Source organism: Phasianus colchicus, chromosome 2 (genome assembly GCF_987193195.1).
Source record: "Phasianus colchicus chromosome 2, bPhaCol1.hap1.1, whole genome shotgun sequence".
NCBI classification, from domain to species: domain Eukaryota; kingdom Metazoa; phylum Chordata; class Aves; order Galliformes; family Phasianidae; genus Phasianus; species Phasianus colchicus.
The window spans coordinates 88,568,847-88,596,589 of record NC_143437.1 but is presented as its reverse complement, the minus strand read 5'-3'; the positions used below and the strand labels follow the sequence as shown (position 1 = coordinate 88,596,589).

Below are 27,743 nucleotides of genomic sequence, written 5' to 3'. Positions count from 1 at the left end.
CCCTGGCGCAGGTCCCAGAATTTGAATCTGAGCAAAAGATGCCTAGAAAGGGCATGTTGCTGGCTTTCCAAGAGGAGAATCCACTTGGTTCTGAGCAAGGGGGATGATGTTGCATCCAAGAGGAAATGTGCTGGTGGTTTTTCTGAAAGACATTTACAGTTTTTAATGGTGAAAGATCAATAGGTCACCTTCCTCATATTTTAGGTTCAACTTTCCTTGCACTATCACAACATGCACATACAGGGCAACATTTTTTTTTTTCTTTTTGTACAAATTGCAGCATGCCAAGGAATTAATACTGATATGAATGTCTTCACAGTATTTAGATGTCATCTACAAACAAATCTTCAGCATGTTAATATGTCAATGCTTGTTAATCTGAGAAAGCCAGCAATACTTTTAAGACACATTAAGGCTCCATCGATTTCTTAAGAAGCTGAATGAAATGAGATTAAAAAAAAAAATTATTCATGGATAATAAAAATGTAACTGCATTTGGTTCTATGATTAAGTAAGGGAGCAGTTAGGGGAAGAGCAAAGCTTCTTAGCAGCTATTATAGGGACAGAACAGCCAATTAAAATTCCAGCTGCAGAGGGAGAGAAATGTTCGATCTGGAGTAATAATAATAATTAAGTATAGAGAATTTTAAAGGAAACATATTGCTTTTTGGTCCCAAATTAGTTGATGTTCTGAAAGGTCAATTGCAGTGGGTGTGACTGAGCAATCATCATTACTTGGAACTATGGTTCTCATCTTATCCCATGCCACCTATCCTGTGCTGATCATGCCAAACGCCACAGATTTCTCACATTAAGTGTGCCTTCAGTGCTTTTCAATCTATCTATTCAAATAAAAAGGAGATTTGCCATGCAGCTAAAGATCGTATCTTGTAACAGTGTGGAAGCATGTTAGGTTCATAACCCAGATGGATTAAAACCATCCTCTGCTAGGCTCTCATTTGATGATGGGACGAGATGATCTTACTGGTTTTTCCAACCTTAATGATTCTATGATATTCTACTTTAAGTCCAAAAATAAGACAGTTGAATTTGGTTAGAAATGCAAAGGTCTTTAGCACCTGTCATTGGGATGATCTTTCAGTTGTAGGAATGCATCATCTTTCCATTGTTAGCCAACTACTCAGTATCTCCTTCACCCTCTTTTGTAACACCTGGCATGTAGACCAGGCTCATCTAAATTGACGGACCAAAAAACAACTCTAGTCCTTCTCTGGCTTCATGAACCAGTTCAAAAGAAGCACTAACTTCCTCTTTGTCCATCTCCCAAGGGACTTATCTTAGGAAGAAATTCATGTACATTAGTCAAAGTTTTGGCACTATAGCCCACGTCACGTTAGTCACAGGCCCAGGGAACCCAAAGTACTGAGACAGTAAGCATGCACATCCACTACTTCATCTTGATATTACTTCAGTCACCAAACCTCCATGAAAGAGTTTGTAAACTACTTCAGAATTCTCAGCCCCATCTATCCTTCATGTCATCAGTGCCTCCTTCAGTGGTGATCTCTATCACGGAATGCAAACAAATACTATGTCAGCAGATGGCATGGGAAAGCTTATTGCCTTTTCAGGATTAAATATTGGCATCTGTTCATAGTAGATTGTCTCTTCCCTATTACATCACCAGTATTTAAACCAGTATTTAAATTATCTATCTCCACTATCATATAGTGACTAATCAGTACAAAAATTGGAAGCACATTTCGATCTACTTTATTTGGTATACTTGCAACCTCAGAGTGACCATTCTAGATGAGACTGATTTTGGAGACCTAAAGCTCTGAAAGATGTCACCAAAATAGCTTTAAACAGAAGTGGGGCAAAATTATTAGTCTTTTGCTTATTTGTTTGTATGTTTATTTTAAGCATAGAGAGTGGTGCAAAAAGTATCAGAGAATAGAATGAGAACTAGGGAAATGGCTCAAGGCATGTTAATTAAAAAGCAGTGAAGCAAGGAAATGTTCATTGTTGCTGGCAAGTATTTCTCATTGATAGAAATGCTTCACGTTCTGTGAATAACGTTACTCTAGCCATTACTGCTGTAGATGTGGTAAATTTACACTACCATTTCTGGACTGATGAGAGGATTTTGCTTTCAGGAGTCTATGTTTTGCCTAAAATATATGAAGTTTCTTGCCAGCCCTTTGCCCAAGAGATTACACCATAGGCATTTTGTATTTCTTTCCTTCCACATCACTCTCCAGTATATGTTGTAGGAATGTTTTGAACAGCATTCACTCCAGAATTCCCAAGCACCACTAACTGTGTTCTTTTTATTACTGGATTTGTTTTTCAGCTTATGTAGACTGATATTTGTATTTAAAGTCCCAAAAGAATCCTTCCTTGTAAAATATGATCATCCTGTCTGTCAAACTTCAAGAGACTTATGTCCAGCATTTTCATTTTTCCTCTTCCAACATTCCAGTAATTATAATATTGCTATCTACTACTCAGTTACAAAAACAAACAACAAAACTGCAATGTTTTTTTTATTCTTTTTGTTTTCCTGACTTTCCTTTGGTGTGATTTAGTCAAAGATAAAGTCATCTTGTGAAAGACCAAAACTGAAAAGCCTACTCACAGAGAAAAAACTAGCTGAGCTGAAGATGTAATTTAATCAATCTGTGAACTAGGTCCACATTCAAATGCAGTTTAATCATGTGCCTTCTATTAATTGGTTGGAAACATTGTCATCTGAAATCAGCTAGATTTGCAGATGTCAAGGAGTTGAACAGTTGAAATCCAATTTTTACAGGTACGAGGATCAGATGTAATTCACAGAAACTTTATCTTGATGCAGCTCTACTAGATTTTGATATCTTATACATGACACATAGAGTAAGACGGATACTTTCAGTGACTGATGAATCTGTTACGGATCCTACCTCTTGTTAAGCAACACACACTGTTCATAAGATGACTTTTCTAGAAATCAATAGGAAGTTGCACTTACAAATGGATAGCACAGTATGGTCAATAACCATGAAGGCCAAGATTTTGATTTGTTTGTAGAGATTTTCTGAGAAAATCATAGAAAGAGAAACTTTAATTAAATAAAATTAGCTTAATAATTTTGTTTCTACGGAAGTGGGCAGTACTCTGGGGAGGGACACACTGAACATTCTTTGTTGCAATTATTTGTTATATAGCATTAGCAGCTTACACTTTAGCTTGTTAGAAGAAATGCAGATATTCACGCATACATCAAGTCATAGAGGATATGTCCAAAAGATGAATTTGATGATGTTAAAAGTAGATATTTAGGATTAACTGATAAACTTTTCTCTATTTGTATTACTTCTAGAATTTCAGATAAGAAAAACATTAACAAAAAGCAAGACTATACAATTTTCTTTCTCCTGTATAATTAACATTGAACTTATTTCACTTACAGTATGGAGTCAAGAAAAAGCAATCAGAATTATTTAGAGAAACACAGCTTCCTCAAAGAAAGCAATTATAGAATTATAGAGATAGACATAATCATCATGCTGTCATATTTGTCTTATGCATTCTGCATTTCTGTGCAACCCACCTATGTATCAGTGAGGAAATGGAAATTGGATGTTTTGGACAGAGTTTGGTAGAGTAAGATTCTCTCTTCCCCATATTATTTCCACTTAGTTTATTTTTTATTTTATTTGACTATTTGCCAAAACAAAAGCCACCAAAAAAAAAAAAAAAAAAAAAAAAAAAAAAAAAAAAAGAACTACTTTACTTTGCCCATGTGAAATAACATAGAAAAAAAAAGTACTTCTGGTAAATTAAACAAAGTAGACATGCAAAAAGTGACCAAAGTATTCCATCTTCTAGCAAATTACTTTGAAAGGCAAGAAGTTATACACTAGAGAAAACAAATATGAGACCTAGATTTTCAACAATCGCTTTACTTGTTCATTCATTATCAGTTTAGCAAGCTTGAGAACACTTTTTCCTGTGATCAAATTTTTATTTGTATTAAAAGTGAAAATCAATTTACTTTGTGATGGGCATTAGTTTCAGTAGAGCAAATGTAAATGCTTCACACCTTTCATTGATGCCTGAATTAGACCAAATTAAAGGACTTGATATGCTTGATTGAGTGGTTATATGCCACTTGTCAATATTACTGTAACAAGCCATACCGAAAATCATGAATTAGTAACGCTGAAAGAGCACAGGGAAAATTGCTGGAAGATATTTGAGATAATGGCATTTTGTAGTGGTGCAAGAATAGGCATAAGAAATTATGAGAATTGCATGCAATTAGGCTTATTCTACTTTTAGAGCTTTGACCCAAGTTTCCATCAATACCAAAAGGAATACTAGAGGAAAAGTCAAGTTAAAAGTAAACAAAATTTCACACATGTTGATCATATTTGACTAGACAGAATATATGTAGACAAACAGCTGCTCCTAATAACATAGTTCCTGACCAGAACTGAAATACTGAAATCACCTTCTGGGCCCATAAACTGTGCAACAGTATAGTAAATGAGATGGCAACAACTTTTTAATAATTGTAATAATTTCTTATTTGAGCTTCTTTTAGTATTTTTGTGACTATCTCATTTTAACACCATTGTCTTTTTATTATTTGCACGTAGATACAGGTAATTGCAACTACTTCATATGGAAAACAATGAATGCATCATTGGTTTCTGCTTTTGGAGAATTTCTCAGAGATTTTTTTTAGCAGAGATACTGCTATTTTCTTGGCATGGTAAATTTTTTTTGTTCATTTTATTTTGCATTTTTTGCATGTTCCCAGGCTTTAATTCCAACATATTAAATTATCTGCAGCCTAATATTTTTTAAGATTATGCAACTTCTCTTTTTTTTCAGTTGCTTTCCATAAAACTCCAAAATAGGAGCAGAGAAGTACTAGTTTCTTTTATCTTATGGTGTGTTTCTGTGTGATTCTGTGTGATTCTGAAAAGAATCCTGGAATAAATTGCCAAATCTTTAAGATCCATAACTAGATTTTTCTGGAGAGAATGATTTGATGTGTTGCATTTACTTATTACTTAAGCTTTTGGACTGACACCAATGTTCTGTGGGGATTCTCTTTAGTTCACATTACATATGACAAAACATTCTTTCATACAGAAACATCTTCTGACACAATAAAAAATGTTCATCTACCAATTCTCAATTTCCTCTTCCTTAATCAAAACAGTGCTCCAGCAGAAACTCTGAACATTGGTTTTGAAGATGGTGTCAATACCATCAACTGAAATATTTTGATATAGAAAGTGCTGGAGTCAAAATGGCTTCTTTTTTTTTTTTTTTAATTTCGTGTAGAATTTCATCCAAGGCATTTCACTGTCCAAGAAATTATCCTACCATGATTAGATAGTAATTTTTCTACTTAACCCTAAAATTAAGCACCTTGAAATGTCTCTAAGTATTAGTATGCTTTGATCTTGCAATCATTACCATTGTTCAAGGAATTACTGAGCCCTCATATAAACTGTACTGAATTTCATTCATCCACTTAAAGAGAAATGAATTCAAACTGGTATGATAGCAAAGAAGTACTATTAGAAATGGTCTGAATTGAGAGCTTAAGGGAAGAAAAAACTGCACTTTATAAAACCATCAGGGTGATAAATGTCAGAGAGAGTGAAGAGCTAGTTTAAGCTAAAAAATAACACCATCAAGGGAACAAATTAGTATAAATAAGTCCTGAATAAACTTCAGCTAGATTTTACTCATCTGAAGAGTGAAACCTAGAAATTGTCTTCCACCTAGACTGTAGAATACGAACCATAGCTGAGCTCAGCTACCTTTAATGTAGATAATTCAGTTCTCTACCTCATAATGTCTGTTATTGTTCTTGTCCTAGTAATGGTGTTTAGCAAACAAACTGATCAAAACAACCGATTCCTTAAAGATAGCATCCCTCATCTTCCATTCATTAAGAATCTAACTCTGTTCAGGAAGGTATGGTTCCCTCTTCCTCAGATATTGTCTCAACTCTCCTAAGGCAAGCTAGTAAAAATGCCCCTGAAAAATATACCTTTTTTTTTTTTTAATTACTATTCAGCTATTTTCTGTGTAGACATCTTGTAGAGGTCTTGCATATTATCAGAGGCACATATTTTGTGATCTGCTTGCCAGATAAACAATTTAAACCTGTTTTCTTGATCAAGTGCCAGGTCGGTTTTTTAATTATTTTTTTACTATTATTTTTTTTCCATTTGAACAAGTCCTCTGCTACCAGCTGCATAGGCACACCTCTGTGAATACTAAACTGCCAGGGATGCAGAACAACAGAGAGGGTTTAGGGAAGTGTACCTTAAAGCCGAGAAAACTGAGTTTGATAAACAACACACATCATTTTATAAAGAATTCAAAAGTTGCAGGTAGGCAGGTCTTCTGAATTATCACAAAATGCACTCAGCTGCACATTTTAGGATTAGGCATTAAAGCTGGGAAAGAGGCCGGGAAGCAGGAAAATAAAGCCCAGTGGAATCTGTTAGCTGCCAAATCATGTTTGCTTGCTTAAAGAAGTATCATATTTCACTAATTGGATTTGCTGTCCTGCAATTTTAACCTTTCCAACACTTCCAGCAGTCCAATCAATACTAAGATGTGGAGAAAATCAGTTTAATTCTAAGGTTTCTTTTCCCAGGTAATTTATCCTTATCATACCCAGGCTCTTTTCATTTAATTTTAGTTGTTGCTTAGCACACAAGAAGCACAGTATTAGTACTGTTATGTATGTCAATTCTAAGGTCAGCTTACCGCTGCATTACTGGCAGATCAGTTGTACTGAAAGGTAAATAAGTAGAACTATCTGAATAACACTATTGTCAAAGGTCAGGGTAAGATGCATCTTTTGATCGTGTCCCTGTGGATGTTGCATTTCAGCAACTACCCCTTACCATGCAAAATTACAATCCACAATTTACCGTCTCTGGCTGCGATGAAGTTATGGTGCTGTGCTTTGCATTTGTGACTAAAATGATGTTGGTAACACACCAGTGTTTTGTCTGCTCTAAACCAATTTCAATCCACAACCTTTTCCTTCTTATTTTGTCCCCATTACATTGTTATAACCCAAAGAGACACTATGAATTCCAAACTTACCAATACTATGACAAATATAATATGTTATACTTATCAAGACTTTGCTTATAACAAATCTGTGTACTTATGTATCTCATAAATTAACCACTGCTAAGTACATCAAAACAGTCCCATAAGTGGTGGACAAACCAATATGCAAAAAGTGAAATTAAAAAAAATGACCTCTGAAGATACTGACATGGGCCTAGAGGAGGGACCAACAAAATAACAGACAGATTTTCATTTCAAAGTTGATCCATGTTACAAGATTTGGAGTGTTGTAGAGTTTAAAAGTCAGTCCTGAACTCAGTCCAGAGTAAAGAGTCAACTCAGCATTCCAGCAATGACTTAACCTGTTTAAAAAACTAGAGAGAAATGGGTATGTGCAGAGTTTATCAGGAAGAGAAGTTCCATGTGGGTAAGAAAACAGGGCAACTTTATATCATAGAAACATAACAGGATGCAGGACGACACCATTTCAAATTCCCAACAGATGTTTTTAATTTCTGTTTTTCTCCAAAGACAATCAATGGATGACAGTTTCTTACTTTCCCCAACATAAAAATAATTCCCCAGGCCATTTTCTATTCTTTCTGCTACCACTATTGGCAGCCAATAATTCCCACTTTCTCAGAGTATTTTTGACCTTCTCAGATGACAAATAATTCCTCAGTTTCTCACCTTGCCCTTACAGATGGTGACTTTAGAATGTTTCTGGTTCTCTCATGCGCAGCTGCACTACAATTACACTAGCTGCACCCCTCAAGGATGCCTCTGGTTCACTGGCTGAGTGGCCAGGCTAAGTTCCCAGGGTGACAGATTTTTTTCCCTTGTCAGTGTTTTAACAGTCATTTTAGGTTAGTGTTTTCTCATTTTGGTCAGGTCACTTCTCCAACTGCTCTCATCAGTCCTGCTGAGGAGGGGGAGCTAGAGGACAGCTATGTAGGGGTCCAACAGACAACCAGGGCTCACAGATGAGACACCCTGTTTTAGAATAACCCACAGTCATGTGAGTCATGTGAGTTGTAAGGACCTTCAGCTGGTCTAACCCCCTTCCTCAAAGTGCGTTCCATTACTATAGACTTTTCCAGATGTGTTCCATATGCCTCAAAGTATAGAGATCCCCCAGTTTCTCTGTAAGCCAGTGGTTTGACTACATGCATGGTTCCAGGCTGAACCAGCCCAGATTCTCACAGGACAATTGTTCCAGCCCCTGACCAAACTTGCTTCAGTTTACTGCTGTCTCAACTAAGAACTGGGTCACAATACTGGGTATGACTGCACTTTCTCAGCAATTCTGGTTGTGTTTGGGTACCCGCAGTTCTTCCTCTTACAGTTCATGTACAGATCATGTATAGATACATAACAGCCTTCTTAAAATGAAAGTATTAGCCTATTGTGACAAGAGACAGCGTTTCCTAAAACAGCAGCTGGCATACTCATCTATCTTAAAATCTTTTGATCTCCTGATGGTAATGAAGCTAGTTGTAACTTATTCTGGTCCCACAAGGTCCTGTGTCTCAGCTGGTTGCTCCAAGATAATTACTCTCCATGGAGCAACTGTTCATTTTTAGACCTGCAGGAGAGTTCTTTTGATCTCCTGTGTACCAGGAACATTTTCTGTCCTGGTTCAGAGCAGTTTTTCAGCTCAGCATTTTCAGAGGTAATGGTAACTACATCTTTATTGTCTCCCATGCTCTGACTTATCTTGAACCACTCTTTTTGTGCCTCTGAAAAATAAAAGAATCTGCTGATTTACTAAAGAAATATGTGTGTCAATAATCATGTCCATGTTTTAAATGACTCAGTTATTAGAGTAGCATTTTCAATATACCACTTGAGTGATGTATTGCACAAGAATAAAACAAACACTTTAAGAAATTTCTCAAATCTCTTTCTGGGTAGTAAAACAGCACTAAGTATCAGCATTTTCTTCTGTGTGAATTTCCACAATGTCATACTCACAGAGAAGAGTTTAGCATTTCAGTACTAGACCTTTCACATTGGAAAGCAATGCTTCTTGAGCAGCCATACAGCTGTGATCATTCTCTCTCTCTGCCAGGTTGCTGTCTCTGTCTCATCCAAGGACATTGGAAGGGAGCTGGGAGCCCTCTTGAGGCTGGAAAATAAAGAAAGCTAATCAGAAAACCTTCCAGCTTTGTGCTTCAGTGCGAAAACTCACAACCTTCTAATAGCCAGACCAAAACACTCAGAAATTATGACAGAGCATCTTCAAACATATTATATCTTCCAGCTGAAATTGTTTTAGAAACCAATATAAAAATATTTTAGAAGTCAAAACCTTGGTTCCAGTGTTGCTGGAAAGGCAGAAGCAACTGTGTGTGTTTTATTTATTTAAAAGCTAGTGGTTTTTCTAGATTTTTGTGTTGCACTAACCCATCCCTGCAAATACTAATAAATACGAATGTCTAAGTGATAAGCAGAAAATAACAAATAGCAAATGACAAGTAATATTTTTTTAACTTCCTTGAGAATTATTTAAAGAAAAAAACTTGCTCATGAGAATAATTACTCAAAAGTTTTGGTGATGGTGGAGCTGTGTTGAGCAAAAAGAATGGCCTTGCAGTGGGAGCTTCCAACACTCCTATGAAATGAACTCTATCCTATCCATAAGAGATGTTTCACAGTCCCTGGAGGTGTTCAAGAAAAGTGTAGATGTTGCACTGTGGAACATGGTGAGTGGGCACGGAGGAGATATAGGTTGACTGTTGGGCTAGATAATCTTAGTGGTCTTTTTCTACCTTAATGATTCTATGATTCTATGTATGAAAATAATCCTCTGTTTTAAATGCAAGTTATCATCCTTAATAGGTTAAAACAGATGAATTTATCAAGCCAAAGGCACAAGACTGTGTGAAATTGCTCTGAGCACAAGCACTGCTCCTCCTTACTGAGGCAGGATGTTTGTAACACAGAAATGTTTTGAGCTGAATACCAAAATTCAGAAATTATATCTTTTTTTATTTCTGGAAGACAGCACAGTGCAGGGACTATAGTCTGTGTATTCAATATCTGTGTATTCAGACAAACGTGGGTGATAGCTTTGATAAGTTAAATATGCTCAATTTGTCTCTGAAAAGATGAGACTCAAACTTTCTGAAATGACAAGTTATCTACATTTGGGGAAATTGAGCCTCTGAGAGGACCGAAAGAACAAAACAAGTGACATAACCTCTCCATCTTATTGTGGACTTCTATAAAAAATGAAGATGTGAATACCATGAAAATAAAAGCAATTGAACTTTGCAGACTTGAAAAACAAGCTCGTGAATTATTTTGAGATGACTATTCTCCGTGTAAGTACAGCTGAGTAAGAAGTCCTCTCAATGAAGTAGTTTTTCATTACATTTCTCTGCTCACCAAAAATGACAATAAAGTCTTCTGCTGACTGTATAACGAAAATAAAATCAGAGGCACTGTATTAATTGTAACATGAAAAAGTATTCTGAATGATATTGTTTTGATGCCATTTGGATCTACTCTGAACCGTAGCTTTCTGCATGTCTGTTATATTCAGCAAACTTCAGAGGAGATTACATTTTGTAAATTATTTACTAATGTTATATAAATACATATCTGAAGACTGACTGCTTGAAAACTCACAAGGTATAATAGAGATATTACATCAGGAAGTTTAGAGTTTTATAACAGTTACATTTGTTAGGATTTTTTGCTAAAGCAGCCAACAGTGAGAAGGTAACAATGTCAAGGTTAAATAATGATATGTCAGATAACACTAACACTAATTCATCTTCTAAATTGTGCATTCATCCACTGGAAATAACTGAAGAGTAAAAAAGACCTGAACATACTATTAAGTCAGGTTGATTATGAGTTACCAGCATGACAGGAATGTTAAAAGGAAAATGTAGCTGTAGGATGCATTGGATATTCATATACTGAGTACAAGAAAAATCATATTTGCAAGATTATCTAAGTTTCTGGCCACTCACATTCAAGATGAAAGAAATCACATGGAAACAAGCATGGAATAAGAATATGATAAGTGAAAGGGAAAAATCCAGAAGAATATTCTTGGAGGGAGAGGTTGTATGATTGCCTCTGGTTAATACAGAAGGAACAGATCTATTAAGCACCAAAGCTGATGTAAGAACAGGAGACATATATATGTTTTTCTATATGACTGCAGCCCAATCACACCCTTTTTGTCCTCTTTTCTTGTGAAGGATGCAATTCTTTCTGATTGTGGAATTTCTAAATAAACAGGGTCATCAAACTAAGTATGCTTATATTTTCAAAGTTTACTATTTAACTTTAAATTATATTAACTCTGTTGGTTTATTTGGAGGAGGCCTGTTTGAGAATGGGAGATTTCAGAGAAAGATTTTAGAGGAAAAAAAGATCAAATTGTGACATTTGTATATATACGTATTTATGTAGAAATTGCAAATAACAAGGTCATTGGTAAGGATTCTTTTATAAATTTCGTTATTCCTTTGTTATTTCTTATACAGAACATCTTCCTTTTCAGTCTGATTTACAAATGTGAAACTAATATATTTCTTCATACTCACTTTCAGTTTGCACTTTTGAATCTGATCAGTGTCTCAAGCTTTTATGTGGAAATGATCTAATCCAAAGAAAGTTGATTCTCACTGCAATTGGTACTCTGTTACTTCTTGAAGACAAATTCCTATTCTCTTATCAGAAAAGCTTTATACCTTTTAAATTTCAGATTTCGGTATTTTTGTTCATTGCTTACAGTCACTGAAATGAGAGGCAGAGTGGACTTTCCGATCACTAGGAATGCTTCAGTATATAACATGAGCATAATAATGAGTTATTCTCCCTCAGCAGTGATCAGATAGGAGTTTCTTAGAAAAATTACACAGTCTGATCTAAGAAATAAATGGCAGAGTTGTTGTTAATGATAAGAAATGTGTTTAGTAGGCTTGCATTCTCTCATCAGTATCTTCCTGTCCATGTTTATATCTAAGAAATGATACTGTGCAGTGTATCAAGTTGTTAAAGAAGTAGGAAGACAAGCAACTTGTGTTAAAACAACACTGGTCTCCTCTCTTGTGCATTCGAGTTTTCTCAGGAAGTAAGATCTTACCTTGGACATTCCCTCTGTTTGCAGTGATCATTTTAATTATCTTGTCTGGATTGCATTCATCTCTCTATTTCGTTTTCAACAAGTGCCTTTTGTCTACTTATCAAGAAAAAACAAAGCCAAAAATATGAATGCATCTCAAGTAAAATCACTTTCCAAGAGCATTATATCAAAGGAGCAGATATGAGAGGCAGTGATTTTTGTTAGATGAGCATTTGATCAACTGTCAGAAAGAGAAATCACTTCAATACAAACCCTCATTAATAGCATGGTATGCACTGATATTTTTTAAAGAACTTCAGTGAGGAATGCTGTTTTTTTTCCTTTCTTTGTCCTATTCAGGCTAGCAACAATGAAACAAGAAATCCATGCAGATAAATCTCTGCTGATCAGGTGAGTGAGCAATGTGGATGAGAAAAGCATTAGTGCGGGAAATCCCTACAGCATAGAAAAGGCTGTGATTTCCAGTCTGACTTCTGTTTGGGTGAGAGAATTATTTTCAACGTGGTTGCTTAGTTTACATGGTACTGGGCTGTACAAAAAGATGTGCTCCAATGAGTCGTGTCTCAAAAAGATGCCAGTGCTTCCTATGACATAGTGCACGATGTGGTGAGTTTTGTACTGAGGGACCACATCGGAAACTTGTTTTCCTGTGTCTCTTCTTACCAGTATCAAACAAAAATGTTTGAGAATCTTTTAGAAAAATCCTCTCTTTGCTATCAATTTCTGAACAGAACTGCAGAACAGGTATGTTTTGTTTTGTTGTTTTTTTTTGTTTGTTTGTTTGTTTGTTTGTTTGTTTCCATTAAAAATACACCTGCAGCTCCCTGGAATTTTATTAGTTTGTTATTCCTTTGTTGATGTTGACCAAGATCCAGGCCCACTATGCAATTTTACAAAGTGTTCTATAACGTGGTTTTGCTGCTAAAATGAAGTTCAACTGTCACCCTGATTATGCAAAGCAAGAGACTGACTATGAAACTACATCAAAAACTGAATTAAAATTTTTCATCCACTTCTACAAGAGATGTCAAAACAGAATATAAGTTCATTTTGTTGTAGAGGTACTACATTTCTGGTACTATGGGAAATTAGCCCCTTGTGTCTGTATCATAGCATAATTACCATAACGTTTAAAAATATTTTTATTATTTTGGCCAGTACTTCACTGGTAGGTAGCGATGTCACACAAAATTAGATATTCTAAGTCATATCTAAACATAAGTCCAAAAGTTTTCTTGCCCTAACATTTTTAGTAAAGTCTCAGATGCTGATCCCCTTTTTCACATTGGATAATGTCATGTTTCACAGATAACCACACTGATATCAGGAAAATCTCTTGGAGTTTAAAAGGCTATTGCTAGTGATGCAATTCAAAACTCACTTTCCATAAAGCCCCGATCAAGTTCTTGCCCTTCCTTCATCTGCACATCTACATTCTGGTGAGGATCCGCTGGAGTCAGCTTGAAAGCTGAAATTTGAGTTTATTCTCAGCACAATAACAAACATAGAATTTCAGTGCTCTTGGGTACTTGCTGTAGGATTTTGGACGTACTGAACAAGGAGGCTGTGGAATCTCCATCATCAAGATATTTAAGAATAGATTAGACAAACCTTTCTTTAGCATTCCATTTCAGGAAAGAGGGACAGGTTAATGGACAAGAAAAGCACTGGACATCACTTACTCTAGCATTTATGACTCTACAGTATGAGGCAGAGGGACATAACTCACATTCAGATCACTAAAATATGAATCAAAACATCAGGTATAATCCTGAATGGCTAGCATGAAGAGAAAAGTGACGTTCTACTTTTCATTTGCAGGACTGATTTTCATGTATACCTTCTGAAGAGGGAAATATTTCCTGTTCTTCATTGGAGAATAATTTATGAAACTATTTTTGTAGACATTTTGGATATATTCTAAGGCACTCTTTTGAACAGAACTTCAATAATGTTCCCATCGCAGTTCAGATAATGATAGTTTCCTTTCTCAATATCCATATCAGCAGGAGTCGCACCAATAACAGCACTTTAATATTTCTTCCCTAGGCACACTTTATGTGTTTTTGTGCTGAACTCAATATGGTGAGTGTTTGTAAGGCTTTTCCTCAGCATTCTTAACAGAGTAATACCTGGGGGGTTTGGGCACTGAAATTCTTACTATTGTGAATCCTGAACAAACCTAAAAGTTAAATACATGGCAAAATATTGTTGAGCCAAGGTGGCTCTGGTACTGCAGAACTCAAAGCTCTGGAGTAACTGATAAAATTAGACTTGGCTCATATATGAACAGGCACTTATCTGGGTAGATGAAGGGTATTTGAGTATCACTTTTGAACTCACATCCATAAATTCCATCAAAGTTGCACACTAGGGGCTCAAGTACTTTCAGATCTGGTCATCTGCCAACTAAACGTGGAATAGAAATGGCAGACACAAATATTAGGAATGGGAAACCCACACTAAAAATAGAATAGGAATATTAAAATACACCATAAATGGCAGTGAATATCTCATTTTATTTTAAAATTTTAAAATTGAAACTGGACATGATAGTCGTCAAATCATGGGCTCTGCCTGTCACACATGTCCACCATTATTACAAGCTCATCTATATCCCTGTGTATTTCTGGCTTCCTGGATTTCTTTCTTTCTAGAGCATTAGAGTAGAACTGCTCAGAAAGTGGGACATCCTATAAGTTATTAACAAATCTTAAGCCTAGATTTCTTGCTTATTCAATTATTTCCACATGGCCCTTATAATATAATATAATAAGGCTGGTCTTGCATATTTCAGAATGTGTTACTTTAGGAATCGTTTCTCAGAAGGTGTTACTCTCTGATATGCAGGAGAATAATTTTAGCCACAGTGTAACAAGCATTCAGGCTTATTTTACTGAGCATTGTGCTTAGCATTGGGGGGAAAAAAAAAGCAGTGTTGCACCTAATACCAAGCATTTCTGTGGTGGTTTCTAACCATTTAAAGCAGTAAATAGTGCTTTCTCCACATTAACTTAATCACAACAAAGGGAGAAAACTGGAGAATAAGACAACTCACAAGCAAACCTTCAAATGACCACTTAGAAGAAATGAAGTATGAGACATGATCAGACAGGAAAAATCGTAGACCTTGAAGGTATTTTAGTGATCATTAAATCCAGCCACTGACATAATAGATGAGCTGTTCATATAAGCCTACCAGACATCAATATAAAACTCCTACTAATAAATTGTATTTGCCTCAATGACAGATCAAGTCCTTTACAGTGCTTGTATTTAACATCAGAGATAGCTGTGGTCTGATAGACCATGTTATACAAAACTATGTCTTTCATTTAGGATAAAATATGTGGAAAACGTACATCATGATGCAAACCAAAGACCATTAAACTTGATGCACGTGTTTCTTCAAAAAAATGTGATTTTCCATAATAAGCAACAGAAATACAGTATTACCAAGAGAGACCACCGAGTAAGACGACAGGTACTAGTTTTCCAAGTGTTTTTCAGAAAACTAATATTGTCCTACACAGAAATCCCTGTGCTGCCTACTCCCTCCATTATCACCAAGTTTTGGGGCTGCTGAAATAGAAGGTTATAAGATAATCTAAACATTTAACATGACTCCAAAAAATCAACTCTGAGCCAAGCCTTGCAGCTGAGACACTTAAACTGAAAAGGCTGAAGCCATATATGTGCAAAAATGTTTAATTGCTTAACTTCCTTGGGTCAAGAGAAAATTGAATGTAAAGTACTCAGGATAGCTAATAAATCTGACTTATAACCTTTTTGTTTCCTTAGTCAGGAAGCAATTAAAAATGAAAAGCAAAATGGAAAGAATACAATAAATTTTAAATGCTGTTATATTCTTTTAAGCTGTAATTCCCTCTTCCTAAAATATTTTTCTAACTTGCTATTTTCTCATATGCTGGATAAATGGAAAAAAAAAAATTAAAAAAAATCTGTTTTTTAAAAGTCTTTCAGAATTTTGACTTAAGGAACAGAAAGGATTTCATAAATTTTTTGGCTATTCAAACACCAATGAAACAGAATTTCAAATATCTATGCCAACTGAATGGTACATTCCTAGATACCCCAAAATTCTTCATTCCAAATTTTTAGTATAAGACTTCTTTCCAATAGTCTGAGTAATAAAGCATAAAAATCATAGTCCAACGATTTGTGAACAAGGTAAATCCAGTTTTGACAAATATATTATTCACAACAAACTATTAATTCACATCCTGCCTTTAACTATCATAGGGTACTGTATTATCAACCAAAGAGTTCTTTAACCTTACTGGATGTCATAGCAAGACTTCTGTGTTTCATTTGCTGAATAAGATTTCATTTGTTTGCTTTAGGGCTAGAAAGTCCAGAAAATGGCATTACGTGAAAATTCAGCTAGATATTTACAAATAATTTCAATTATAGAATATGAATCCTTCTTTTTTTTCATCAGTAGTTTCATATTTGGTGTATTTGATCTCATTTATTCCACTGCAACTACTTGATTCTTCCCTTCTAGAAGCTGTAAGCTCACATTACAATTTGTGTGGGGTCAGAAGTCATTTTTTTAAAATAATCTTTCTGAAACACTGGATTTCAGTGTGATGCTGATAAAACTATAATTAGTACAGAGAAGAACATCCTACATAGTACTTTCTAAATGCAGTTTGCTTAGGTAAGAGCATTAATGACAGTATCAGCAGCAAAAACTCCTGGCAGCGTACTTAGTTGGGTACACGCACAGAAGGAGACATTTGGCTGCTTAAACAGGATTAATGCCTCTTTGGAGGAGTTTGCATATCACTGGTGGGATGCTTATCACAGCATAATAATTCTAGAACGGGCACATATTTATATCTGGACTCCAATGTAAGAGTCACCTTACTCATGTCCTAAGCCACAGTGGCAAAGTTTGCCTCTGGAACCTCATGCCTGACTGGGAATTTATTCCTCACTCATCCTATGAGCAAAGCAAAATGTACTACCTTAAAACTTCTTCACTGAGCTGAATAACCAAATCACTTCGGACCAGGAAAGAGCCCCATGGTTACTGATATGGCAAAGAGGGAGGCTTATGTTAGTCACTGAAATATTTGTGGTGTAAATAAGCAGAGCTACCCTACTATGAGGAAAAGTTAATAGAGGTGATAATGATCATCTTAGTTGTTGGTATTGCTTAAAAAGCTTGAGTGGGATTGTTATTGCATTTTAATTGCTATTTGTGAGTCTTATTGATTTTATTCTGACATACATAGAAGACAAAGTAGATACACTCAAACTGCTAACATTAAAAAAGAAAATGGCTGAGAGCTGCAAACTAGGGTATATCACAGTTTATGAGGAAATTCCTTTGTTAATTATTTTTTGGTCTTAGCAATGTTCAAAGGCCATTTGTTGCTTTCTAAATTTACAAGCTTTACTGTGAGGTTATATAAATCTTCACTCAATTGTTCTGTGCGCAAGTTTTTGTAACTACTGGCTGCTCCCAGCTCATTGTATGCTTAAGAAATTTATACATTTGGAGTTTTTGATTTAGGTTAAATTATCTGAAAATGGTGCCTGACTCAAAAATGTACCAAAAGAGAGTGATTCATATACAAATAATCATATAAGATATGCTGCTCTTAAGGACAAAATCTTTAGGATTTACATATTTTTAAGTTCAAAATTCCCACGTTATTTTGTCTCAGAATATGGAGTTGAGAAAACATCATATTGGTAACATTTTGATAAAGTAATCAAAGCTCAGTTCATACCAGGTGGCAGGGCAGTCACATGTTTTTGAACTATATTTAGCTAAATTACTAGTTAGAAGTCAATAATTGTATAGCCATCTTGGATTACAAGAGGAAGCCTTTGCTAGCATCTAATCATGCTTAATATCCACTTACTTGCAAAATAATGGAAATCTTTTCATTTAAGTTCTTATCACTGGTTCTGCCTTCGGAAAAGACTTTCTTCAATGCATTGAACAACTTCTCTTTACCTTGAGTTTTGAAAAAGTAGCGTTAGGACTCTCTTGTTCTAATTCTTGCACAACAAGGAAAAAATAATCAATAACCCACCAGGAAATATAAACCTAGTACCACAGAAAGAAGAATCTTCAAGATCTTAAAAAGAGTAGCATCCTGGGAAGTTCTGTAGACACTAAGAAATTACTAGCACAGGAACTTCAGAATTTAGTTGTTCAAATGATTAAGATGAGGTTTTAGCAGAAGATCTAGTATTGATTTTAGCCCGGAACACAGAACTCAGAAGAAGTGGAAGTTTTCATGGCTGTAAATGATTTGAGAAGCCTTTCAGCTTTGGGGTATTTAATGGGATCAACTGTCATTCCAGTAGAACAAGTAGTGCCAGAGAATAACTCAAATTAGTGCTCAGAGGCAACAGGCACCAGATCTCCCAGGAGATCCACAGCTATTTGTGTGTCTGTAACTCTGAGTTCATTTACATACCACATGGGCCTTCCACCATCTTATTTCACCAGAATTTTGAATCACCTTATGTTGATTTGGATTTTGTATTGATGTAAATGAGTACAACCAATAGGCAAAGAAGTAATTCCTAACATTTTTTGCCATTAAACATGTGGATGTATGACAGCATTTTATCAAGATGTGTCATTCTTCCAGAAGGAAATTTGAGAAAGGTGGGAAGCCAATGAAGACATTCAGTTTAAGACTGTATTTGTATTTTCATTCTTCTAGTACGTGAAAAATTGCGTAGTATTTTGAAATTACATATTACATTTACAGCATCAGAAAAACTCATGGTAATGCTGCTTATTGTCACAAATTTTCTGCTTTTTCATTTGTCCCCCTGTGAGCCCAGAAATGCTACTTGTTTTGTTATAACTGTGTATTTTCCAGCCCTATTCACAAAGAGTAACAGGTGTTTTGTTTTTTTGGTGTTTTTTTTTTAATGCATTTCTGAAACATAATTTTCCTTCCAATTATATTTCAGGAGAATGAAAAACCTCGTCTACTATTTAGGGTACTGTCCTAAATAATTTCATCCCAACAAAACCTGTCATTTTGAAGTAGACATAGCTACAGTATCAAAGTATTTTTCCTGCTGAATATGTTTTCTCAGTCTTCAAAGACTTCATCTTTACTCAGAAGAAGAATGGAGTCAGCTGAACTATAAAATCTGCTCAGTTTTGATGGGCTGGTTGATATGAACACTAGGTAGCCTTTACCTAAGAGATTCCAGTTTTTTTCAAAAACTGAATAAAATTAAAAAGTAACATATTTTTAATTGCTTTTCCATCTGAGAGATTTCCTACTGTTTGTTTGCTTGCTTTTCTTGAAAATTACAAAATATGTATTTAGCTTGTATTATTCATATTTCTCTATAGAGGTATATACGTTCCTATCTATCTCATTTGGCATAGCTCTACAGTGGATCTACAGCCCTTCTATCAGTGCTTCTTCACTCACACCCATGGTTTAGTCTTGTTGTTACATCTCAGAGAGTTCAACTCTTCTGCTTAGAAGAATGCCATGTTCTACGGAAAAGAGATACGAAGTCCCACTGGGCAGAACTTTCAGATATCTTTTCTTTGATGTATCTTCTAGTTGCTAGTTCTTGTTAAACCAACTTACAAAGACTCAGCTAGAGCTATTGCACCACAGAAAGCTTCTAATATACCACAGGATATGCGCTCATACTCTATGGGAGTTAGTGATCTACTCAATTTTGCAGGTATCTGCAGATTGTCATCCATTTACCTCTACCTTTAAAACATAACCAATGTTGCAGCCATCTCAGTAAAGTTTTGAGTCCCTGAGAACTTCTTTTAAGGATGGTTTGACTTGACTCTTACAGTACTCTTACAGTAGTTACCAACCTGTTCTTCTAGCATCTTAGCTATAGTTACCAGGCTGTCATCTGTTCCTCTCCAAAGGAATATGTATAAAGGGGAAACACATCACCAACAGAGACTTCAAATTTTTCTGCAATCCCTTGGTCTTTGAATTCAGCTGGCTGAGCTACGTACAGTTCATAAATTCTTGTATATCTTACTGTATGAAAGTAAAGCCACTATCAGCAGATAAGTAGACCCAGCTACTTAGCTCCACATAAAATGTTTAAGTTCCTTATTTATGACTGAAAATTATTCCTAGCAGAGGGAAAGTAGAGGGAGAGTTTGTAATGAGATCTTTGTTCTCTTAAATTCACTGCTATCCAGTTTGCTGGAGTCAGTCTCTGATAAGGTGATCTCATAAATAGCTGACAGGGAAGAGGCAATTTATATCAATACAAAATTTGCAAAGGGCAGCCAGCAAGTCATTGAAGCCAGGAATAGAGCAAGATTTGAAGCTTTTAGCTGCCTCAAAAATTTTATATTCTTTGTGAGACCAGTGAATCTAATGCTGGTTCACTAATAATGTGAAAGATGACACCTCAGCAGATTATCACTGCACAAAGTAAGCTGTCTTCACTAAAAATATGTTCTGAATATCAGAAATTCAAGAAGCGTAAGGTACCTTTTTTTCTGTTGATCTACGTAGCAAAGCAAGGAGCACAATTGGATGAAGAAACTTGTAAGTTCTGGTGGTTTGATTTGTAATCATACACTCACATCAATAAGCTCCTATGGATATAACTGTTCACAACTATCCCATTAGGTTTACCATCAATCTGGTCTCTAGTTTAAAGCTAATAGAGAAGATTTTCCATGCTAATTATAGCTTCTAAAGACACAGTTTATTTTTGCCCAACAAGAGAAATTTTAAATGAAAACAGAGGGCTCTGTTTTGGCAATATACAGTTTTCCTGAACAAGCACATTTTCACTTGGACTTGGTTTTACTAAGTTTGTAACCAAGTTTGTAACCTAATTACATAAGAGGAGCATAATTATGTATTTCAGTTGAAAGCAACAGCCAGTAGTTCAATCCACAGCCTCCACAAAGACTGTTAAAATTACTAACAACAAAAGCTTTCCTTTAAAAAGTAATAGCAAGGCTGATAAATAATAACATTGTTTCACATTTCTAAATAATTTATTTGAGGTTAACACAAATCACTGTATCTGTTTGACTCATGTCAAATAACAAAACAGATCCCACTCCCAGTGCATGTAGGCTTCACTCAGATATTTAGTGCAGTATACCACTATTAATATTTTCTGAAGTTAGTGAGCATTCTCTCTCCACTGCAGAGAACTATTCTGTTACTAAAAAAAGGGAGACATATTCAGTCAAATGGTGAGAGCTTTCAGCTGAATCAATTGTTAAATGACCATAACCTGTAGTTTTCACTCTCTAGTGGTTATTCTAGCTTTAAAAACAACCAGTCCATAACAATGTATGAAAAAAAACCACACATTTGAAAGTCCAGGGATCGTTCCAGAGTTGTTTTGGGTTCTGAAGGAGAAATAAAAGCTGCCTTCTGGATTTTCAATATATGTGATAAAAGAGAGAGTTGGAGACTACAGCAGTCTGGATTCTTTTAGCTATAACTAAAAAGGGATCTGAGTCACTTTGTGCCATTCTGACTTCATGAAACTGTAGCATGCTGTCAACCTACAGAGCAGACCAAACTTTCATCTAATTAAACTGAAGTGCAACAAATGAGCCAAGTCTGTATCACAATGTAGGGGAAAAATCTTGAATTCCCACATGGAATCTCTCACTGGGAAAACATGGAAGTTTCTTCTTGTGCTAGGTAACATTTAGAAATGAGAGATAAAGTAATATAATAGATTAGAGCAAGCACTAGCACCCATAAAGGTGCTACAGCTTCAGAATATTTCATGTAGTACCTTTAGTAGCCTTCTACACAGAATGAAAGAATCCCAGACTACTTGAAGTTGGCAGGCACTTCTGTGTCCTTCTGGCCCTGGTCCTGCTTGAGCAGAGACACTCTGGTCCAGGTTACCCAGGACCACACATAGGTGGGTTTTAAAGATGTCCAAGGAGGTGATTCCACAACCTCTGGGCAATCTGTTCCAGTGCTCCATCATCCACACAGCACAGAAGTGTTTCAGCTTGTGCCCATTGCCTCTTGTCTAGAATATTACTGAAAATAAGATCTCTCTATCTTCATTGTATCTACTCTTTATTGCTGAGGTCCTTCGAGCCTTCTCCAGGCTGTCCAAGCTCTGGCAGCCTTTCCTCATAAGAGTGATGCTCCAGTCCCTAAATCATCTTAGTGACACTACTTTGACCCCTTCCCAATTTTTCATGTTTACCTTGTACTGAGGGATCCAGAACCTGACACAGCACTCTAAGTGATGCCTCACCAAGACTGAATAGAAGGGAAGGATCACCTCTTCACCTGCTTTGGCAATACCTTGTCAAATGCACTCAAGAATACTATTAGCCTTCCTAGTGGCAACATCACGTTGCTGATTCTGTTCAGCTTGATCTCTCCTACGACGCTGAGGTCCTTTCTTTCAGAACTGCTTTCCAGCAGTGTGGCCCCTAAGCATGTCCTGGTGCCTGGGGTTATTCCTCCCAAGGTGCAGTACTTTGCACTTCTTGTTGAAATACATGAGGTTCTTGACAGCCCATTTTTTCCAGCCTATGCAAGTCCTTCTGGATGACAGCACAGCCCTCTGGTGAATCAACCGCTCCACCCAGTTTTGTGCCTGTGAATTTCCCAAGGATGCACTCTAACACACTGTCTAGCTCATTAATGACTGGATGCAGTACTGACCCCAGTGGTACTCTGCCTATAGCTATTAAGCTATATTTACAGGCTAGTTCGGAACTTCTGACATATCCATCAAAAAGCTCCTTGGAATATGTACATAGATCTTTGAATGTAATGCCTCCTGTTTATTTCCAGGGAAAGTACAACAGATACAAAGAGCATAAGAACACTATTTGATAGAGCAAATTCTCAGCTACAAAACACTGTGTTTCAATATAGTCACTGCCATTAGCTGTGCATTTTAGCTAGCAATGAACAAAAGCCTGCATGCTGCATTCATAAAAATCTGCACCTGTGGAGGTTAACCACTGTTGCTGTCACCACTGCTGAAACACATCATCTACTGTCTCACTGCACTCACATCCTGAATGCTGATCTCCATCAACATTCAGCAAGCAACAGTGCATGTCAATGAGTGCCATTTTTTTCACACCTTTTCTTCACATGCACTTCCATGTTAGACGCCATTTTATCAGACTGCCCCTCTGCTACCATCTGTTGCACAGCAACAAAATGTAATGGAATATTGGTGGGAAGGTTCAGCCTTTATTAACATACCACCATCTTCCTCCTTTAATGTCATGGGCCAACATAGTAAAACAGGAGGCACTGCTTTCAGAGCAGCCCTTATACATTTACAGGTGCATGTACCTAAGAAAGGAAACTGGTCTCAGTATTGCTGCTGAAACATGGCACCTTGTTCACTTTCCAGGAGCTGTGTCACACTGACAACCTACTGTGGCATCATCCAAAAGAGAAGGGTGATGACAGAAGCAAGCTTAAAGTAAGAGTTACATTAAGAAAGTCTTATTTTGGCCATGGAAAAGCAAAAGTGAATGTGGACCTAGGAGTACCAACCACAGGTAGGGAGCTGTTTCTGTGCTACTCTTCAATAGTTTCATCACAATTTCAGAAACTCTCTGCTTTTTTTACCCACCTAACTCCTGCAACCTTCATGTCAACAGCTGAGTCAGTGCAATGCTGGATTGGTAAGGAATTTAAGGGTGAAGCCCCAGCAAGTGGCATCAGTTAACAAGTTTAAGAAAGATGATACAGCCTGGAGATACATGTTTCTACTGCTCACAGGAGCTGAGAACAGTCCAGAAGCAGAATTCTGGAAGTGATGGTGTGGAGCTAAATGATCTTTAAGGTCCCTTCCAACCCAAATCATTCTATGAAAATGAAAGACACTGGATGGTGATATTATAAAGCAGGAAGAGATGGAACAGAGAGCTCTTCTGTCATGAACACAGCTGCAGTCAACTCAGTTTACCTCCAAAATATTCACTGGGAGACTGTGGTTATGTTACTTTCGGACATAGCCTGCTCACTCGGACTGAAACAAAGTGGCACAATATAAGATGTGTCTGTATGGCCCAGGCAAACTCCTAAATCATTCTCAAGCATAGTCTAGCATGCCAAATGTTTAACAGCAGGCAACTATAAAGCCAATTGTATCATATAAGGTTGGGAATTTGTCATTACATAATAATACAGAAGACACAGCAGTTGGGCTTAATTGCTAGATATATTGTGAATATACAATATTACAAAGAATAGACTGAAAATGCATTCTTGTAAATTTCTGGAATTATTATATGGAACATAATAGGTTTTTTTGGATTGAAGTGGTAAATTCAGGATTTGCAATAGGTTTGAACTTGCTAAAGAATGTTATGGAGTCATTCAGAAAGGTGTGATGCTGCTATCCTCTTTAGGGAATGCACAAGTGTTACATCATTTAAATAAGTCACTGAGAAATGACCCTACATTTTCAAGCCGTTTACTAAGTGAGAGGAGAGGATTTCTTGTTCTGAAGATCAGTGATAGCAAATAAGAAAAGCAAGAAGGCAGTAATGATCTTCTAATCAGAGGGCATCCAAGACAAACTCAATCAGATTTTGATGAGTACGTTTATAGGAATGTAGGTACTACATCCAGAATTATAAGAGATACATCAACAGAAACCAATTCATATTACCATTTCACCAGCACAGTTTATGAAGTGAATGAAACAACATATCCCAAGATTGTGATAAACTATCAGTGCTCCTAACTTACAGCAATCTAAAGCCATACACACTACCTCTTTGCCCCCATGGCAAGTATTTGAAAATCATTGATTCTTTGAGGGTCAGGATGCATACAGCTTAATTCCTGGTGACATTAATTGCTAGTGCTTCAGTTATCAACAATAGGTGGGTAGGTAATGACACCACAGAGAAGAGAAGTTGTCAGCTATCTCTCTCAGAAAAGTTTTACTGCTGTTGAGTTAATGAGCTAAAAGGCCTGTTGCTGTCATGGTCAGCCTGTGTTCAGGAGAAGCTCGGAGCCATCTGTCCCGTTCAATAGCTGCAGATGATATGTGCAGACACAAAAATCACAGCACTGTTTGTCAGTATAGCTTACACAGGAGCAAGGTTAAAGTCAGAAAACACACAGTTTTCATCCTAATCATTTGTCTTTCTTACATAAGGGTCTGCTATACTTACACAAGTTCTTTTTAAAACTTCCAGTGAAAAAGAAACGCTAGCATCTGTAGGGAGTCTATTCTAGCATTTTGCTAACTTTGCTGGTAACCAGCCAGGATATTTCTATCTTCAGTTGAGTATAATGTGTTCAGTTATAACGAGATCGTCCACCAGTCTCTGACTGCTAATGCTAGTCCACCCAGATGGAGACCTTGAGGCTAAGGAACAGATCAGGATGAGGGAGAGGATGGCAATGTGTTCAAAACCTAGCAATCATGTGAACCCTCGACAGACCTTTGCTTTCTGAATCAAGCCAAATCCTACAAAGTGTTTACAGTTGATAAAAACAAGGAAGAATATATTGTCAAACATTTAACTAGAATTTTTTCTTATCTAAAAAAAAATGTAACTAATTCTGGTATTGCCAATCAGATTCCTTCTTGAAGCATCAAAGTCAGATCTTCTTGTTTCTGCATGGACCTCAACATTCTGGAGTTTCTCAAGAGACTAGTACTCACATTAAGGGTATTATATCAAGTAATGGAACTGCTCTGAGATACATTAATGCTGTCTATGGTGCTTACCACCACAGTTGTCTTCAGACTACACATAACTTAAGACAAAAATCCTTAGAAAGTCAATAAAGTTGCCTCCACTTTATTATTTACCAACTCAGCTAAAATTAATATAATTAGAATTGATATGGACAATCAAATGGAAAGGAGTTAGTATAAATGTTAAATGAAACAAAGCGAAAAGGAATCAGAGCTGTTTGATCACAGACTTATACAGAAATGTGCAAGCAAGAAGCAGTTTTGACTGAAGACAGAGATCAAATTTGTCAAATTTTAGTGACTCAGATTTGGCATGGGTATACATATCTGGGCAAATAAACAGATGCTTATCTGATTTTCAGAACTGTTGAGCATGTGCAGTTGCTATTGACTCTTCTGAGAGCTAAACATATTTGATATTTCAAAGAGATGAGAAGGCATTTTTATTCAGATGCATAGGCATTTGAGTAATGCTATCTTTGTGCTGCTAAATTTGTGATTTTATTACCATCACAAGTGGCTTAAATGAGATTTCCTCACACACAGTCCCATAAGCACTAGTGTGCTGCATTATCCAAAAATCACTGTTTAAACAACTTTGTATTTGAATACTTCCTCAGCTCCTTCATATTTAATGTAGGACTGCATCTGTTCTTACTTGATGAACATGGAGTAGGATTACTGACATGACAAACTGACATGACAAACTGAATGGTTGTGCTTAAAATGCCTGTTTTATAACACAGTTCTAGATAAAAATAAATAATCAACACTTTATATTATTGACCTTATTGACTGTAAGCACCTAGAAGCCTATCTGGATAAGGACTAACAAACTGGTTTTGAGCACTAGCCCTAGTGCTAGTAAAAGGAAGGAAATAACAAAATAAAAATCCTAGGGGAATGAGTAAATTAAAACAACGACTAAAGAATGAAATTTCATTCTAGTAGTTATCTGGAAAGCAGATTTCCTTTGCTTTGTGTCAGGCACTTAGCATTGTTGTTGCACTAAGAGAGTTTATGAGAGTGATTAAAATAAAACTTCTTGGAAGAGAGGTGCCACTAGAGACTTCAGCATCACCTGTAAAGTCATTTATCTACTGTGAAAACACAGATCTCTTGCTTTATTAAACATCTCTGTACAAGCTCAGTTTGATGTCTGGGGCCAGATATTCACCTGGCAGAGTTCCACTGAAGTCAATAAACCCATATTGATTTACACAAGATGAAAATCTAAACCTGTAAGCTTATTGCAGCATCACTAAAAGGAGTGATTAATTGTAGCATAGAATCACAATATGATAATAATGCTCAGAAACCTCCCCAGAGGGAGATAGAAATATACTGTGTCTTTCTGCAAAGCATTATTTTCATGCAGACTATCTATTTTTGAGTTAGAGATTGTGTAGATTTTAAAATCATTTTTAAAATAAGGATGATAATCTTGTTACCATCTCTACTTTATCCTGAAAACACTTAATAACAAAGTAGTGGCATACAATTGCTGAAATCCTGATTGACACTGAACCCCGGGTATGTACTGATCCTCTTGAAGAAGGCTGTGTGTTTCCCACTCAGCAGATCCTACAGAAAATGTGACCTTACCATCCTGCAGTATGGTTATGTCTGCGCTCTGTGCACACCCCCAGGCTCTGCCATGTCTGCTCCCTACCCAAGATTTTGGCTGACACTTCTTAAGCCTATCTCTGATATGGGGCAGCTGCATAAGCCTTGTTCAGGTTACTGGAACAAATGATGTGTGGCATAGCTGAACAGAGCCACATCAGGGCCTTCTACACCTGCTTTTCTCATGTATTTAAGCTACAGTGGTTGCCTTCAGTCCTACCCTGAGCTACATTACAGGTATGCCTGAGCC

At 36.4% G+C, this 27,743-nt stretch overlaps 1 long non-coding RNA gene across 2 annotated transcripts; it reads right to left on the bottom strand.

Moving 5' to 3' along the window:
* LOC149919175 (uncharacterized) lies at window positions 1-27,743 on the bottom strand. Of its 2 annotated transcripts, XR_016464488.1 has the most exons (5): window positions 27,473-27,743; window positions 18,073-18,167; window positions 12,173-12,268; window positions 9,040-9,193; window positions 1-142 (listed from the first exon to the last, which is right to left on the bottom strand). It is a non-coding gene; the product is annotated as an uncharacterized LOC149919175 (long non-coding RNA). The 2 variants fall into 2 exon arrangements; XR_016464487.1 differs by lacking the exon at window positions 1-142 and having other exon boundaries at window positions 8,978-9,193.